General features: G+C 37.1%; 1 long non-coding RNA gene across 1 annotated transcript; it reads left to right on the plus strand.

Annotated features, from left to right (window-relative positions):
* Nucleotides 1–4777: 4777 nt before the first annotated feature.
* LOC128237127 (uncharacterized) lies at nt 4778–13387 on the plus strand. Its single transcript, XR_008261504.1, has 4 exons — nt 4778–4841; nt 5033–5122; nt 7805–7971; nt 9361–13387. It is a non-coding gene; the product is annotated as an uncharacterized LOC128237127 (long non-coding RNA).
* Nucleotides 13388–15335: the final 1948 nt, after the last annotated feature.

Here is a 15335-nt window from a genome sequence, read left to right on the forward strand (position 1 = left end):
ATAACTGTCATTGACAACCTGATTGCAATGATAAACATAATTGCCATGGACAACCTGGCTGCAGTGGTCAACATAACTGTCATAGAAAACCTGACTGCAATTGTCAACATAACTGCCATGGACAACTTGACTGCAGTTGTCAATATAACAGCCACTGACAACCTGTCTGCAGTTGTCAATATAACTGCCATGGACAACCTGACTGCAACTGTCAACATAACTGCCATGGACAACCTTACTACAATGGTCAACATAACAGCCATGGACAACCTGACTGCAGTGGTCAACATAACTGCCATGGACAACCTGGCTGCAGTGGTCAACATAACTGCCATGAACAATCTGACTGCAGTTTTCAACATAACTGCCATGGACAAGCTGATTGCAGTGGTCAACATAACCGCCATGGACAACCTGACTTCAGTAGTCAATATAACTGCCATGGACAAACTGACTGCAACTGTCAACATAACAGCCATGGACAACCTGACTGCAATGGTCAACATAACTGCCATGGACAACCTGACTGCAGTGGACAACATAACTGCCATGGACAACCTCAATGCAATGGTCAACATAACTACAATGAACAACCTGACTGCTGTGGACAACATAACTGCCATGGACAACCTCAATGCAATTGTCAGCATAACAACCATGGACAACCTGACTGCAGTGGTCAACATAACTGCCATGGACAACCTGACTGCAATGGTCAACATAACTTCCATGGACAACCTGACTGCAATGATCAACATAACAGCCATGGACAACCTGAATGCAATGGTCAATATAACAGCCATGGACAACGTGACTGCAATCGTCAGCATAACTGCCATGGACAACCTGACTGCAATGGTCAACATAACCTCCATGGACAACCTGACTACAATGGTCAACATAACAGCCATGGACAACCTAGCTGCAATTGTCAACATAACTGTCATTGACAACCTGATTGCAATGGTCAACATAACTGCCATGGACAACCTGGCTGCAGTGGTCAACATAACTGCCATGAACAATCTGACTGCAGTTTTCAACATAACTGCCATGAACAAGCTGATTGCAGTGGTCAACATAACCGCCATGGACAACCTGACTTCAGTAGTCAATATAACTGCCATGGACAAACTGACTGCAACTGTCAACATAACAGCCATGGACAACCTGACTGCAATGGTCAACATAACTGCCATGGACAATCTGACTACAGTAATCAACATAACTGTCATGGACAACCTGATTGCAGTGGACAACATAACTGCCATGGACAACCTGACTTCAGTAGTCAATATAACTGCCATGGACAAACTGACTGCAACTGTCAACATAACAGCCATGGACAACCTGACTGCAATGGTCAACATAATTGCCATGGACAATCTGACTACAGTAGTCAACATAACTGCCATGGACAACCTGACTGCAGTGGACAACATAACTGCCATGGACAACCTCAATGCAATGGTCAACATAACTACAATGAACAACCTGACTGCAGTGGACAACATAACTGCCATGGACAACCTCAATGCAATTGTCAGCATAACAGCCATGGACAACCTGACTGCAGTGGTCAACATAACTGCCATGGACAACCTGACTGCAATGGTCAACATAACTTCCATGGACAACCTGACTGCAATGATCAACATAACAGCCATGGACAACCTGAATGCAATGGTCAATATAACAGCCATGGACAACCTGACTGCAATCGTCGGCATAACTGCCATGGACAACCTGACTGCAATGGTCAACATAACTTCCATGGACAACCTGACTACAATGGTCAACATAACAGCCATGGACAACCTAGCTGCAATTGTCAACATAACTGTCATTGACAACCTGATTGCAATGGTCAACATAACTGCCATGGACAACCTGGCTGCAGTGGTCAACATAACTGCCATGAACAATCTGACTGCAGTTTTCAACATAACTGCCATGAACAAGCTGATTGCAGTGGTCAACATAACCGCCATGGACAACCTGACTTCAGTAGTCAATATAACTGCCATGGACAAACTGACTGCAACTGTCAACATAACAACCATGGACAACCTGACTGCAATGGTCAACATAACTGCCATGGACAACCTGACTGCAATGGTCAACATAACTACAATGAACAACCTCACTGCAATGGTCAACATAACTACAATGAACAACCTGACTGCCATGGACAACCTAACTACAATGGTCAGCATATCTGTCATGGACATCTTGATTGCAGTGGTAAACATATCTGCCATAGGCAACCTGACTGCTGTTGTAAACATATCTGCCATGGACAACGAAACTGCAATCGTCAACATAACTGCCATGGACAAACAAACTCCAATGGTCAACATAACTGCCATGGACAACCTGATTTCAGTGGTAAACATAACTGCAAATGGACAACCTGACTGCAATTGTCTACATAACTGCCAAAGACTCTCTGACAACAATAGTCAGCATAACTGCCATGGACAACCTGACTGCAATCGTCAACATAACTGTCATAGACACTCTAAATACAATAGGCAACATAACAGCCATGGACAACATGACTGCAATCGTTAACATATCTGCCATGCCCAACCTGACTGCAATGGGCAACATAACTGCCACGGACAACCTGACGGTAATCGTTAACATAACTGCCATGGAAAACCTGACTGAAGTGGTAAACATATCTGCAATGGACAACCTGACTGCAATGGGCAACATAACTGCCACGGACAACCTGACGGTAATCGTTAACATAACTGCCATGGACAACCTGATTGCAGTGGTAAACATAACTGCAATGGACAACCTGACTGCAATAGTCAACAAAACTACAATTGTCAACCTGACTGCTATGGTCAACATAACAGCCTTGGACGACCTGACTTCAGCGATAAACATAACTGCCATGGATAACCTGACTGCGGAGGTCAACATAACTGCCATGTACAACCTGACTGCAGTAGTCAACTTAACTGCCATGGACAACCTAACAACAATGGTCCACATAACAGCCATGGACAACCTAGCTGCAATGGTCAACATAACTGCCATAGACAACCTGACTGCAATGGTCAACATAACTGCTATAGGCAACCTAACTACAATGATCAACATAACAGCCATGGACAACCTGACTACAATGGTGAACATAACAGCCATGGACAACCTGACTGCAATCGTCAACATTACTGCCATGGGCAACCTAACTACAATGGTCAACATAACAGCCATGGACAACCTGACTGCAATCGTCAACATTACTGCCATGGGCAACCTAACTACAATGGTCAACATAACAGCCATGGACAACCTGACTGCAATGGTCAATATAACAGCCATGGACAACCTGACTGCAATGGTCAATATAACAGCCATGGGCAACCTAACTACAATGGTCAACATAACTGCCATGGACAACCTGACTGCAATGGTCAATATAACAGCCATGGACAACCTGACTGCAATCGTCAGCATAACTGCCATGGACAACCTGACTGCAATGGTCAACATAACTGACATGGACAACCTGACTACAATGGTCAACATAACAGCCATGGACAACCTAGCTGCAATGGTCAACATAACTGTCATTGACAACCTGATTGCAATGATAAACATAATTGCCATGGACAACCTGGCTGCAGTGGTCAACATAACTGTCATAGAAAACCTGACTGCAATTGTCAACATAACTGCCATGGACAACTTGACTGCAGTTGTCAATATAACAGCCACTGACAACCTGTCTGCAGTTGTCAATATAACTGCCATGGACAACCTGACTGCAACTGTCAACATAACTGCCATGGACAACCTAACTACAATGGTCAACATAACAGCCATGGACAACCTGACTGCAGTGGTCAACATAACTGCCAAGGACAACCTTAATGCAATGGTCAACATAACTGCCATAGAAAACCTTACTTCAATTGTCAACATTACTGCCATGGACAATCTGAATGCAGTGGTCAATATAACTGCCATGGACAACCTGACTGCAATCGTCAACATAACTGGCATGGACAACCTGATTTCAGTGGTAAACATAACTGCAAATGGACAACCTGACTGCAATTGTCTACATAACTGCCATAGACACTTTGACTACAATAGTCGGCATAACTGCCATGAACAACCTGACTGCAATCGTCAACATAAATGCCATGGACAATCTGACTGCAGTGGTTAACATAACAGCCATGGACAACCTGACGGCAATGGTCAACATAACTGCCATGGACAAACAAACTGCAATGGTCAACATAACTGTCATGGACAACCTGAATGCAATCGTTAACATAACTGCCATGGAAAAACCTGACTGCAGTGGTAAACATATCTGCCATGGACAACTGACTGCAATGGGCAACATAACTGCCATGGACAACCTGACTGCAATCGTTAACATAACTGCCATGGAAAAAATGACTGAAGTGGTAAACAAAACTGCAATGGACAACCTGACTGCAATAGTTAACAAAACTACAATTGTCAACCTGACTGCTATGGTCAGCATAACAGCCTTGGACGACCTAACTGCAGCTATAAACCTAACTGCCATGGATAACCTGACTGCGGAGGTCAACATAACTGCCATGTACAACCTGACTGCAGTAGTCAACATAACTGCCATGGACAACCTAGCAACAATGGTCAACAAACAGCATGGACACCCTAGCTGCAATGTCAACATAACTGCCATTGACAACCTGAATGCAATGGTCACATAACTGCTATAGTCAACCTAACTAGATGTCTAATACATGTATATCTGTCCCTAATTTCAGGTTCCAATGATGGCAGGATACGGTCAGCCTGGAATGCAGCCAATGATGGTAAATATTTGGACATAAAAGCCTAGGGACATTAGATGAAAAATAATCTAGCCCGTATACTCACACTGAAATAAGTCATCCAGGCATAGGTACAACGGACTAATTACTATCATTTATGATCTAAAATTGATTTAAATTGTCTGAGAAATGTATTTCCCAGTAACTATAATCCCTGTTTCGTGTTTTTACAGCAGCCTGGTATGGCGCCCATGGGAGGAATGCAAATGATGGGAATGGCCCCGATGTCTGGAGGGGTCCCCATGACCACGATGCCACAAATGGTAACAGCCTAGACACAATTAAGCACAGCTTTAGTACCCCCCTCGCAGTTCTAAACCATCACCACAATGCCACAAATAGCGTATTAATGTTAACAAATAGTAACAATGAAGGCTTTTGCTGTGTTTCAGGACAATGACACACAGCAGTATATCTTGATACAAACAGTATTCTTACTTGTAATTTCTCTCCTGCTACAAAAATAAGATATCTAAACCATTCTATGATTAAACTTTATTTTCTTTTATGAAATGTTTGCATATACATGTTCCCTCATGCATTTATTATAAGCAATATTGTATGAGTAACAAAATAAATGTTATACACATTAATGTCAAGTCAAGTCAAGTCAACAGTTTATTGAGTAATTAAAGGCCACTGGCCCAAAATACATAACATACGAGAAAGGCATGAGTTGTGTCAGGGTAATTAATCGATACAAGCAAAGTGTAAATAAAAATCATGATTACTTCCCCTTAACCATTAATGTTTAGGAGATGGTATACATAATAAGCTAGTTTTCGTAAATCTTCAGATTGATTTGTGTTTAATAACCTATAAAAATCTTCTAATTCAGTACCATTAGAATACCAATTAAATAAATATTGTGTTCGTATATCATTAAATTTACAACATATAAAGAATGCATGGTATTCAAAGTCTAAAACAAAAATGTTAATATTATCTAAACAAAACCGACAAACGCGTTCTTCTCTTGGGATATTATTATGCCTACCAGTTTCAATGAACAATTTATGATTTGAACATCTAAATTTGCTAAAAGCTATTTTGTGTTTGTAAGGTATGTCTAAAGATAAATAATGTTCCACATTAAGCAAAGTTTTGTTTTCTTTATAATGAAAACACCGACTGGAACTGTTAATAGAATCGTGCCAGTTTTGGTTGAAATAATCAATAATTCTCCGTTTAAAAACACTGATAAATATAGATACCGTAAATGACTGGGTATAAGACGATAGGGGGTATTAGACGCAGGGGAAAAAATCTGTAAAAAATCAGAGAAAAAAACTTTTAATCTATGTTTTTGGTTAAAAGACGCATAGAAAAAATGTCAAAATCGTCCGGCATTTTCAGCCACCATGTTTGTTGACAGTGACAAAAAAAATTGTTTTTCGTGAAAATGGCAATGGTTATCTTTAAAACCATACAGCCATACTGTCGAGAATGAAAAGTTATGTTACGCAAAAAATATTTTGACAGTGCCCAACTTTGCTTTTTTATATGTTAGTTTGATTATTGTTTAATTCAATTTATTATTCAAAATAATATTGAATACCGTAATTCACAAGAGTTCGGACACCATAAATTAATTATTTTTTTCGCTCTCCGAATACATAGAAAATTATCATTTTTACATTTTATTTACATGTTTGTTTAGCCTGCCTTTTTTCTTCATGTTTGCTTTTTACCACTAATTAATTTATCCGTAGTAATCAATGGTCATAAACTTATTTATTACGCCTATAAGTGTAAATCCTTCATGAAGTTAATTAAAACACCATTTTATACATGCACTGAACTGAATAAACACATTCTATCGGCTTCAGATCAAAGAGTCACACTGTGTGACGTCACATAACTTACAGTTATACTCACGAGGATCTCGTGGAGAGCATGGACATTGCTATGCAGGATTAATGTATAACTGTATGATTAATGCTTCATATAGTCTATAAGTGTGGTACAAGTTTAAAAGCTTATTGGCAGATCGTTTTAATCGTTTTCAACAGGCAATAAATCGTTTAGGATGGGTAGTAACTAATTAAATTGTCTCAGTGGTGTATACGGTTAGGTAATCTAGCCAGGCATTGTAAAGATAAAAATCAATAATCTTCGTCTGTAAAACTTGGTAACTATGAAAGTTATGATTGATGTCCTTTGGGTGCCCGAAAATTAGGTACGCAAAATAAATTATTTTGGGAAATAATTATTAAAAAAATAATATTTTTGTTGAAATTATAAACGTCTTACGATATACCGTATCCCGATCTTCAACTGCCGTTTTAACCCGTATATACTCGATCAATATGACGCGAGTAACATCCCTTTCTACATAAATCTAAACAAACTCTAGACTTGAAATTGACCTCAGAAAAAAAGTTCAAAAAATTGTTACTGGGTATTATACGCAGGCATTTTTTTGCATCAAAATCTGAGGGAAAAAAGTGCGTCTAATACCCAGTCATTTACGGTATATCGCCAACATCTTGAGATATCCAGATATAACCAAAATCATACATAAAAAGCATATGCTTAATATAAGTTGCCCAGCAAGTGCGTCCAACGTCATCCAACGACTTGAGCATTAAGTAACATTGTTTAGGGTATCTATCATTAGAAAGTTGTAATAATTTGCGATAATATCTAATACAATTAGAAAAATAATTTATACATAAAGGCAATCTTCCACATTCACCAAGAATCATACATGTATTAGTGCTTTTATTAACACCAATATGCTTCCTACAGAAATCGTTTTGTACATATTCAATCTTAGGACAGAATGTATAGCTCCAAATCTGGGACCCATAACATAGAATAGGTTTTATCATAGTGTCAAACATTTCAAACAGTTCTTTTGTTGGAAAATAATCAAAAGGTTTCTGGTAACGTTTAATAGCAAAGAGATCTGTGTATACTGTACCTCCACATTGTATTTGTAGATGGGTATGGGCCAGCCAATGTACATGGGTATGCGACCTGGTATGGCTCCTATGGGAATGCCCATGGCTCAGCCCCGACCTCCCATAACACAGACCCAGCCAAACGACCCATTTGGCGCCTTGTGAGACCAGCCATGCATGAATGTGTGATCTGTGTGTGATATTTGGTGAGTATGGAAGGGTTATCCTTGTTGTATAGTCCTGATTGAATGACATGAGCCATGAGAATGCAGGGATGTGATCTGTCTGCGGAATATTATTGGTTAGCCTGCTTGCAATGAGTGAGATATACTGGTCACAATGTGGGTTCCATGTATGTCCATCTGTCTGAACTGAACTTTGTCCGGGCCATATCTTGACCATGCATAATAAGAAACTATGAAGGCTCAGCATGATTAGGTGGCAGGTCGGGCACAAGACCATGGGTTGTTTCTCAAAGGTCAAGATCACGCTTGGAAGTTAAAAGTTGAAATGATCCTTATTCGAATCGGACTATATCTTGACCTTGCATTATAGGATTTTCAAAAAACTTGCCATGGAGGTTCACCATGATAAGGCAGCATGTTGCACCAAGATCTGTACCGCAAGCTTATTGGTCAAAGGTTTAAACAAACCTTGTCCAGACTATTTCTTGACCATGCATTAATATAGGATTTTCAGAAAACTTGCAATGAAAGTTCACCTTGATGAGGCAGTATATCGCGCACAAGAGCCAGATCTGTACCTCAAAGGTCAAGGCCACAGTTAAAGGTTTAATGTTAAAATGAGTACTGTTGATAGGACAGGTCCTTCAACGGGTTCCCCATGTCGCCATTTGGTGTCTAGTTTTTTTAACTGATAAAAAAAGATAGCAGGTTGCTTTTGGTTGTTACTTATTTGTTGTGAATTTTGACACTCCAGTTGGCTTCAAAGTGGAACTCAGAAGAGCCCCTAAAAAGGCTTTTTAAAGGCTTTGAAGTTTCTAAAAGGCCAGTTTTGCTTCTGTGGTAGGGTGCTTCACCCTCTTCTACTTTTACTGGGGAGGTGGGGAGCCCAAACCCATTGCCAAAATTGTTTCAGACATTCAGGTGTGTGGTCAATCACATCCCTAGAATGTTATACTTGTGACTTTTTGCACTAATGGTGACTCGAGAACCAAGGGATGGTGAAGGAAATTGTCAAGTACTTATGTTTTATGTATGAAATATTGCAATTACCTTAATATAGTTGTTTTGCAAATACTAACTTAAACCCTGGCCATAGCTAAAATATTGATGAAACTTAGTACATGTGTTGGAAGAGATAACAAGCACCTGTGAAGCAAGGCCCGTAACTCTGGCTCTAGCAATGGGTTGTTCCAAATCAATATAAAAAAGAATAGATTTTACTTGGTCATCAATTAATAGAAATAAATTTAATATTTACATTGAAATAACTGTTAATTTCTCATACTGTAGGTTTAAAGAAATACACTTTGAAATAAATTGGTGTAAATTTGTGTTAAATTAATTTAAAAGAAAACAGTCTGTACCAAAAGCGAAAGCTAATATTATTACCTCTCTCCATGATATTTTCAGATGAATAATTCCAATGGGAGCTCAGGATGCAGCCATCATGCAGGCCAGGAGAGTGTTCATTATCAGATCAACCCCCTCCATACAACATAATCATCGTCCTACTATCAGCCATGTGCACACAAATGTTCACTATACAACATTGTACTTCAATGTGCATAGAAATATTCAACATGCACGGTTATTGGGATGCATAGAAATCTGTAACATACAAAATCTTTATTCCTCTAGCATTGTGAGGTTGCAGGATACATTGTTGATATTGGATGTGCGTAGAACTGCACAACCTACAACCTTTGTACTTTATTACTGTTCATAGAACTGCACAACACGCATCATCTCTGTTCGGTAGCACGCACAGAAATATACAGCAACTGTTGCCAATCATCATCTCTGTTCGGTAGCACGCACAGAAATATACAGCAACTGTTGCCAATCATCATCTCTGTCCGGTAGCACGCACAGAAATATACAGCAACTGTTGCCAATCATCATTGTCGTTCGGTGTGCAAAAGAAACTCCATGTCGCTAGAAGCTGTGGTTCCAATATTGTCAATATTTATTATTATAGTGATATTAGTGTTCTGCACTTCCCAATTTTAGTGTGTTGACTGTTAAATCTGTACTTAAGTGTGTGAACTGTTGAATCTGTCCTCTGTTAATACATAGGTATGTAAACTGTCAACTCTAAACTGAAGTGTTTTAAGTTACAATGTGTTATATTCTGTAGCTTTGTGGGTTAGAGTGTTAGTATTAATTCAGTTACGCACATGTGAAACTTTTGACCTAAAATTTAGATGGGTAGTTTAGTAAAGGTCAGCAGGCGTTGCTGTATAGCCAGACATGGAATCTCGTGTTTCCATGTTTACCAGTGAATTAATTCAATAAATATTTCCTTAACTTAGGAATGATTTGCTATATTTCAGAAAAACACAACCTACCTTGTTATGAGGGCATTTTAAGTGCTGTAAAGTTTTCAAAATACTTACATATAATAATTACGAGTATGTGATAACATGATGGTTCGTTGTATGATGTGTGCATTCCCTTTATTTTAAATGTGCCATTTTGTTTCCATGAAATATAAACAAGAATTTGGTTGAATGTGCGATAAGTAAATGAAAGTTAGTTTGTTCTAATGTACAAAATTCTGACATTCCATGGGTGAATTTAGTTTCGTGAAATATTATACTCCTGATAATCCTTTGAGCATTTCATTTTCATATCTTACTGGAATTTGGTTATATACAATGTATTTATCTTACTAAATGTGTTTTGTTTTCCTATTTTACAAGTAGATGTTTGAGGTCATAATATGGAATCGTAATATTATTGTGTTACATTAATTGACTTATAGCAAATACGTCACCTATTTCATAGTTACCCATAGGGTTCTCTGACTTTTGAAGATGAAAGGTATATTATAAAATATGAATGAATTCATTTTTGTGGTGGTTTGTGCAATCAAAAATGGCACTTTTTGTATCCCGTCATGTTCCTATTGTGTTTGTTGTAGAGCTTGAAAATATTACTAGAAATCTTACAAGCTCTTGCATCCTGCCCTGTCCGTGTCCACCGCATTGCTCTACACCTTCACATGACAACATTTTCAGTGTGCACATTTCATTTTAACCTCCCATTTGACTTAGTGTTTTTGCTAACCAATAATAAAGTCAAGGGTACTGACATCTTGTAAGACAATACTTGACAATTTTTGTTTTCATCTTTTTAACTCGTAAACATTATCTCTCTACAAAAGTCTTGTTTTCACCCATTTTGCATGCAAACATGGTCTGCTACTGTATTTATATATGGTCATATTAAGTGCTGTCATATTGTTAAAGGAATCCCACCCACAAATATGTGAATTTTAGGATGCCGGGTGATCACATCTGATATTGGAACCATTTGAATGGATTTTGCATGCAAAAAAAATACTTTGTTCGAAAAATAATACTGAAAATGTAATAAAAGGGTGGGTTTTTTTGGCCTTCATAGATTGCAAATTAGGTTATTTTATGTCCAAGTTCAACTCAAATGAAATAAAGTGCAAATATTCCAACTGTTATAGCTCAATGTATAATGTATTGTACATTTGGTCATTTTAGTGATAACCAAGCAAACACATTGTAAATGGTTCTTAAATAACCAGACAACAAAACTTAATGTAATGGTTTTAAGAGTTGTCAGAGAATGAGCTTATTTTTGGATTGGATACCTTAAAAGACTTCAGTGTTTTTGTCAGATGTTCATACAATGTCCATCTTTGTCTATTTCTGTTTCATTGTGTATTTGTACATAAGAGGTCTTTTTCTATCAATATGTAGATATTAAGTTATATATATATATACACAGGTTTTTCCTATTCATTTATTTTACTCGCATGCTGTTATAGACCTATTGCTGTAGAGTTTTGCTGTGTCATATGTGCATGTAACTGCTGGATAAAGACAATTTTATCATACATTTGTCTAGACAAAGATGTCAGTTATTCTTGGATGCACAACTCAACTGCAAGAAATTGAAAGTATGAAAAAAAAAAAGAAGAGTAAAATGCAGATTAATGCTATTTTTAATTGTAAGTTTATCTCATGTTTGCAAATGACATTTGTATATACAAATAACTTATGCACTCTTGGCTTCACATTTCCATTTCTGAAAAGCCAGTCAAATATTATATATGTGTATGTAAAATCAGAATGTATGAGACTGAGTTATTCACTTTGCATCTAGTGAAGTGCTTGTTGATAACAATTCAAGTTTTACATATCAAAGTATGATAAACTTTACAATTAGTGTTAAACTTTAATATCAAATCCTTAAAGTAACTCTAGGATTCAGACTTGTTGATCTAAATGACTTTATTCTTAATTCACTGACAGCTTAGTGCTTACCAATCAGGTCTTGTATAGCAGCATGTATATGTGACACAGCAATACAGTTGTCATGTGGTACCCTGTCTCTATCGTATATATGCTCTAGGCTTTTCATTGCTGCAGTCTTCGTACTATGTAACTGTTCAGAGGGGAGAACCATACTATGTCTTAGTTAAGCATACCGGTATAATTTGTGGGGTTGATGCCAGAAAGTTTAAAGCGACATTAAAATATATATGGCTTTGGTATATTCTGGCATTAGCCCTACACAGTATAATAAAGTAATTTTCTTGAAAAAAATATCGAGCAGCATCAATGGACAAACAAATGTTTGTGTGAAATTTTGGATTATGGCAGAAATCATTGTCCTGTTAGAATTATTTATTTTGCTGAATTTATTTTAATTGAAAAGAAATGATTTTCAAATTTTAGTCTGATATAACATGCTCATTCCAATAATACTGGTACTTCCATACTTTTGTGAAATCTTGAAGAATGCTACGACTCCATTTTTTCATCTTCAGTAAAAGCTGGCTTTTTGTCATTTTGGTGTTTCTCATTTATCAGGCTTTGGAAGTAATCATTTTGTAATCACTACTTATATGCAAAAACTTATTCTATACATTTGTCTTGTAATCCCTTTAAACTATTAAAGCTGTCTTAGCCTGGGGCTGGATTACAGAAGCATCTTGAGTTAAAATTGTAACTTTTCCTTAAATTCTATTTGGGAAGTGATTTATTCCACAGGTACAAAGTGTTTTGCTTAATGTTAATTCTGTAATTAAAATATTAAAGTTTTCAAATTGGAAATGTCATTTTAAAGCAATTGTTAATTTCAAGAAATATGAATGTTACTCTCATTTTGTTTTTAAATATCCTCAAAATGTTTCTGTTATACAGCCTCTGTTGAGCCACATACAGGGTCTTCCTTTGCCATAGACTTTGTGATTATGTAGGAAGGACATAGGACAGACAAAATAGCTTATAAATATTCTTTGATATTGAGTTGATGTCATTGCTTAAGGTCGATGACTTTCGTTGAGAAAATTTAATATTTTACTGATTCAGTTGTTATGATTGTTATTTAGCGCTATAATCATGTCACAAAATGTTGTGTACCATAGAAAATTAAATAAAATATATGTACAATGGTATGTTGTGTTGTTAATTGAGTGGACTGCTTATTAGAGGTAAACTAGCCAGGTTTTAAAAAGGGCAAGGAGCTGCTGTGGAGAACTGAAATGAGAATTTGGCAGAAAATGTTGGATACTGTGTTTATATGAAGTAATTTGAGGTTTCAACTGCCATACCAGGTTTTCAAAAAGTGAAAGGACATCTTTCATTGGTTTGTGTTTGTGGCCTCAGTGTCAAGGTCAGTTACTTTAAAACAGAAAAATGGTTGAAATTTTGGCCAAACATTGTGACCAAGGTATATAGGACCTTTCATGGGATTGTGTTCGGGGCCCCTTGGGTCAAGGTAACTCACAAATGGAAATAATGAATCTGAAAATCCTTAGTTTGGGTTGTCAAATTGTGACCTAACTTCGTATACAGGGAGAGTTTAAGGGGACCTTTCATGGGATTGAATTAGGGACCGCTAGGTTCAATGTCACCGTTAATAAAATAGAAAAACAGTGAAAACTGGATATTTTTAGTTACAGTTGAACTCCGTTGGCTTGAACTTGCTTGACTCAAACTGAATATAAAGGACCAATTTCTATCAACTGAAGGTAATCATTCCAACTTGGTTTGAGTTTTTTGAAGCTTGAGGTATTTTGGAAGTTCGAGTCAAAGGGGTACGACTGTATCATAACTTAACCTTGTAACTGTTTGTTCAATAGAATCATGCTTTCTACTAAGTCATATTTTAAGGAAATATATACTGGTACTCCAACCAATCCAGGGCTATAGAAATGTAATATTGACCTAATGGTTGGTTCATCAGACTCGCAAGTAAAACTTTTGTGTATATTTTTCTTATTTTGCAGTATAGATGATTATTATTTTATGATACAATATTTACACCCTAACTTCCATTCCTTATATGAACTGCCTTTCGGATTTTTTTATTTCACGACCTCGTGACATGTTTGAATGCTCTGTGCTGTGCAAGGTGGCTGTTAAAAACTGCACATAGAAAGGATTCCAATCAGTATTTTGGAATGAAATTTTTAATACTACCTCACAATATATTGCACGACATGCTGTATTTGTTCTCTTGTTTAGATTATTAATAGATGGAAATAATTTGCCCCTGTCCATGAGCTATACCAACAACCTAGTACTAGTTATTTTTTCTTGTTTCTAAACAATAGAAAATTTGATAATCATAAGCACTCCATGTCAGGAAAGGCAGAAAGATGCTTCTAAAACAGCCAGGGTCATCACCTTTCTAAAATTATCTTGTGGAATCCCTCCTTAAGTAGATTTCTATAAAATGAATGTACACTTTGGCATCTACAGACCAGTTCAATGAGGTAACGTCACTAATGAGTGTTGATTAAATTTGAATAATTTGTAAAATTATGATTTAGGGAGAAGATTTACTGATTTTTTATTTAAGAACTCGAATGAATTTATCCGACAAAATCAGACGTAAATAGTTACTGAGATAAATCATAGTGCCAATATTAAGAAAGTTGCTTCCCCGGGCAATATATTTTGTATTTTTTTGAGAGTGCAATATGCATGCCCTCCTTAATGAAACAACCCGACTTGTAAAAGCTGTTTGGATGAGAATAAAAAAAGTTCAGCCTGGCCTGTGGGATGTCCAATAGGTTTGTGCAGTTCAATTAAAATGCAGATGTACTGTGCAATGAAATAGCACATTAAAGACAGCCAAATTCCATCACAATGAATGCTTTCTTGGTAATTGAATAGACTGTTCTAAATATCCTATATGCTTTTGCTTTGTGAAAACAATCCATCACAGAACCAAATATCGATGTTCCACAAGATTTGGTAGTAATGTGCAGGTCAACAAAACTTGGTCCTGAACGCGAAATTAAAACAAAATTGATGAAAGATTTGGTAGACCAGTAGGTGTTGTGAGAATTATAATTAAGTTGATTTGTTGTGTGTTGTGTGTATGCATAAGAAGAT

This window comes from Mya arenaria, chromosome 6, assembly GCF_026914265.1.
Source record: "Mya arenaria isolate MELC-2E11 chromosome 6, ASM2691426v1".
Classification (NCBI taxonomy): domain Eukaryota; kingdom Metazoa; phylum Mollusca; class Bivalvia; order Myida; family Myidae; genus Mya; species Mya arenaria.